The sequence below is a fragment of the Aplysia californica genome, unplaced genomic scaffold (assembly GCF_000002075.1).
Source record: "Aplysia californica isolate F4 #8 unplaced genomic scaffold, AplCal3.0 scaffold00694, whole genome shotgun sequence".
Classification (NCBI taxonomy): Eukaryota; Metazoa; Mollusca; class Gastropoda; order Aplysiida; family Aplysiidae; genus Aplysia; species Aplysia californica.
The window spans coordinates 216,209-221,215 of record NW_004797964.1 but is presented as its reverse complement, the minus strand read 5'-3'; positions in this window follow the sequence as shown (position 1 = coordinate 221,215).

Here is a 5,007-nt window from a genome sequence, read left to right as displayed (position 1 = left end):
CACCTATACATGTGATGTAACGATTTCCATAGGGCTCGAATCCGAGAAGTAACTCATTTTGTCGGCACCCTTCACATTTTGAGTTAAGGGTTGTATCTTATAGGACATGGAATGATAAACACAGTGGATTTTTGAAATTTTGAGATATCTCAAGTACATAATTATGTAGTTGTTTTTAGATATTGTACATTTTTTGAGGTAGGCTATAAAACTCTAATTTGGAGAAAATTAGCTTTTAAGTTAAGAACTCATACAAACTTGAAAAAAACCCCCGATGATTCAATTGTTTCTAATGTAATTATTCTTGGAAAATTCATTTCCAATTCGGCGTTCAGTTGACATCAGTATCATGATTAGATTTCAATAGTAAAACATAGCGGAGAAGAGAAAAAAATGCTTCAAGAAGAGATTTTAACACTTTTTAAAAGAAGTTTCCATTATCTTTTTTAAAACTTGCATTACCCTCAAAATAATTCAAAATGAAATATTGTAGAAGTCAAATAAATGAAAACTCCTTTAACACATTGCTAAAAAATGATGGAACTATCATTTTATTATGGAAACACGTTTTGGTCAAAAATGTGATTTTTGCGGGGTCTTAATCAGCCTGTAGCTCGAAATGGCCGGTGGCGACTTTTGGTGCCATTAGTGAGACGTGCTGACAAAATAAGTTACTTCTCACAATCCACAAATGGAGATATTGGCCACAAATCGACACTAGGGTCAAATTTGTAGATTTTTCCATTGGTCATATTCTTTAAGTATAACATGCCTTTTATTACTTCATACTTATAAATTGTGAAAACTTCACCTATAAGCATGATGGCTCGAATCCGAGAAGTAACTCATTTTGTCGGCACCTTTCACATTTCATTTTGAATTATTTTGAGGGTAATGCAAGTTTTAAAAAAGATAATGGAAACTTCTTTTAAAAAGTGTTAAAATCTCTTCTTGAAGCATTTTTTTCTCTTCTCCGCTATGTTTTACTATTGAAATCTAATCATGATACTGATGTCAACTGAACGCCGAATTGGAAATGAATTTTCCAAGAATAATTACATTAGAAACAATTGAATCATCGGGTTTTTTTTTCAAGTTTGTATGAGTTCTTAACTTAAAAGCTAATTTTCTCCAAATTAGAGTTTTATAGCCTACCTCGAAAAATGTAAAATATCTAAAAACAACCTCATAATTATGTACTTGAGATATCTCAAAATTTCAAAAATCCACTGTGTTTATCATTCCATGTCCTATAAGGTACAACCCTTAACTCAAAAATTTTGAGTTTTAAAGAAATTTTCTTTAGGCACACACACTTTTGTGTGGCATCCTCGTGAAATCCGGTGCTCGTCAAAATAAAGAAATCGAATAAACTGGCACTTTTCAGTTCGTTGGACAATTTTAATTGATTTGTTAAAATTTACTTTAACTCAACATTTTGAGTGTTCCAAGTAAAACAAAAATGCACTTCTGTCTCTATTTCAAAGAAAAACGAGGTTAAATTAATGGACAAAACTGTGAGTAACCAAACTTTGCTGGCCACTTTGTCGACGCTTTTACCTCTGCCACCAGGCGACACCAACCTATGTCAATGGCAAATATCTCAACTTATATTCCAGATAGATGTGCGTTGTAATTCCATCCTTAAAAGATAAACCAAATAAAAAGTTCTACCTGTTGCCGCAAAGCCACGGGACCCTTCCCCCCCCCCCCCCGAAATCACACAAACACACACACACACACACATACATACACACACACACACACACAAACACACACACACATACACACACACACACACACAAACAACAAAAACAAAATAAGTTATAAAAAAAATAAATTTATAAATGCCTTATTCCGTCGTGACGTGACACAATGTATCCAACTTGCTGAAAAATGTTAATTTCTTTAATTGCATCATTTTAATTAATATTATAACCCCTGATTGAACCACGATGACACACCGTTTGGTTCATTCTTACTCCGGTAGATTGTCTATTGTGTCAACTCACCTACACCAGTTGTCCCTAACAACGTACAAAGCTACGCAAACCTGAAACTACAAAACAGGGCATGTCCATTCTCCAACCCAACATGGCGCCTTGTCAGAGCAGTCTGCGACTCTTATTACTTCATAATACCGATGCCTTGAGGCTAAGTAAAGATTTATTCCTTAGCGACACGTTGTCTGCACGGCAGGGATATGTTTGCAAACACATAAAACCTGCTCGAACATGTCCGCATACTGATAATGACACGGGTCGAGCTGTGTTTTTATGTAGGGTCCCAAGCCGTTGTACACTGATGTTTCTGCAGTTTGTTGCTATTTATAGCTTCAAGTCTCGGCGTCTGAGAAATGAAACTACTCACAAAATGAATGCTTTCTTTTCCATACTTCCTGAACATTGGACTAGACAGGCAGACGCTTTTTTTCTACTCCTACGGATATGTCAAGAGACTTTTTTTTACTATTGTTTTAAGAAAAAGACATGGATAAAGTTGATGATATCAAAGCTCAGTGACATGTGAATAAAAATAGATTAGAGAATAGTATCATTTAGTTCGTAAGCGACAGGGCTATGTTTTCTTGTGATTAATTTGCACTGGTCTTCTGTTTTTGTTTTTATCTCCACAACTTTGTGTTGCTTTTTGACTTGTGAATTTTGCAACGAGCTGCTAGAAAGTGTATGGTTTACTTAAATCTGTCGACTTGAAGCTGAGAACAGTAAAATTAAAGATACGATTTTAATCAAATTTGAAGCTTACATATTCAGATTACTTAATAACTACCAAAAAAGCCGAAAACAGTTGTTCTTTTTGCCTGATATAGATCTAATATTATAATAATTGAACAGTTGGAATAGTGTTATAGTTGACGCCTGCAAGGTACGTAAAAAGAAAAAAAAAACAACAGGAAAAAAACAACAATTGTGTTTGGCTACAAACTAGGATTGTCCTAACGTTAATACGTCACGCAGTTGTCAAAATGTTTACATATTAATTGGACACTCAGTCAAACAGAACATTAAAGACAAAGCCTTATTATGCCACTAGTCGGGTGATCGGAGTCCCCATATGATAGGCCATGAGGTTCTCATTTAACCCAGCGCCTCTCGCTCTGATTGTGAACCTCATCAATGACCTCTTGGGGCCGCCCAACAGCCGATTGGGTAAGTACAGTTGCTGTCATTCCGAGATAATTATATTTCTATCGACTTGAATACTTATTATGTCCTAGGCGGGGCAGTGTCATGGCCGCCACTCTTTGATAGTAAAAAAACCCAAACAATTAAAAAAACCAAACGCTCTACTCTGCCACTGCCCACCTTTTGCGATCAATTGAAAGTCAAAACACACGTCTTCTTATAACAGCAATCAGTGAAAACTTTCCGCGTTTGCTTTTCATTTGTTTTCGAATAAAGTCAAATTTTGCTCGCCATGGTGAACCGTTATTACGGCTGACTGCACAGACCTGGACATTATGATAAAGGTCTATGCCTATTCCAGACAAAACAAACTTTGGTAAAAGTATAGTATAGACCCCCTCCTCCACATGTTCAATACTGTAACGTCATTAATGCAGTGGGACATTCACATTTATCGCCCAGCACATATTGGACAGATTGCATAAATAATATAAGAAATTTAGGTGAGGACACCCGACGACTCACAAAAACGTGACAATGATATAAATTATGATAGTGATAATGAAAATAATCGTATCCAGGTGAAAAATTAATTACGTTATTGTTAATTACCTGTATTACCTGTCCTGGGCAACAACGTCTTTGCACACTGGACAGGTCCATAAGTGCTCAGTTCCCCCCAGCACCAAAGCCCGCAAGGTATCCATACTGATTGTTCCGGTGGCTGTCTGATCTTGTTAATAACTTTATGTAAGTCTAATAATGTAAATGGACCACATCACTGTGATAAGGGGCCCATTCTCCTCGTGTATGAAAAGGTATAGGTAAACATAAATACTATATTATACTATTTCCTTCTCTGGTACCGGAAACTGTGTGTCTGTCTTCACAATTCTGTGGTAGCATAACTCAAGAGTGCAATATGTGCATATTATTATCATTTGAATTATTCTTTGAAAAAAAAAGAAAAAGAAACTTAGGAAAAGAGGAGCAAACGGTTGGGTTTGTTTAAAAGGTTTATAGTTTCTTGTCGTTGTTTTTGGGGTTTTTTTGTGGTTCGTTTGTTGTTTTTTTAATTTGTAATTGCAATTGAATACATGCGTGGGTTATTAGTTTCTTTACGAATAAATGCACTTGTTGTTTGGCTAGTTTTTGCGGGGTGAGGGTGGAGAGGGGGTGTTCTTAACGCTTCTCTGTAGATAGGCCTCCCACCCGACTGCCCGTTGTGCGACAGCCAGCATGAAACAGTACCACACCACTTCTTTAACTGCCCAGCACTTTGTGACCTGCGTAGCACCTACCTACCTGCCTCCCCAGACATCGGAAACACTCTATACAGCGACAAAGCACAGCTGATTAAAACCTGTCAATTCTTTGCCATATCGACAGACCGAAGGGCTTAGAACCCAAATGGCCGCTGGATCGGAAAAGTAAAGTAAAGTAAAGTAAAGTAGATAGGCCTACATGTAAAAACACTCTTCTTGTTTTCATGTCTTCCCATTTGACGAGGCATGTTACGTTTGTGTTCCAGGCAGCAATGGTCAAGCCCAGGTGTACTCCCCTGTGGGAGGGTCGGTGTCCATCACTATACAACTCCCTGACCAGAACACCAACATCATCAGTCCTAGTGGTCAGACCATGATAGAGGTCAGTACAGCTGGGTACAGCTGGGTTTCTTTTTTGTTTTTGATTTGTTTTTGTTTTTGTATGTTTTGTTTCTGTGGGGAGAGGGGTTGGAGATTGTTGTTGTTGTTGTTGTTGTTGTTGTTGTTGTTGTTGTTGTTGTTGTTATTGTTGTTTCTGTTGTTGCTTTGTGGGTTTTGTTTGTTTGTTTGTTTGTTTGTGTGGGTTGGGTGGATTT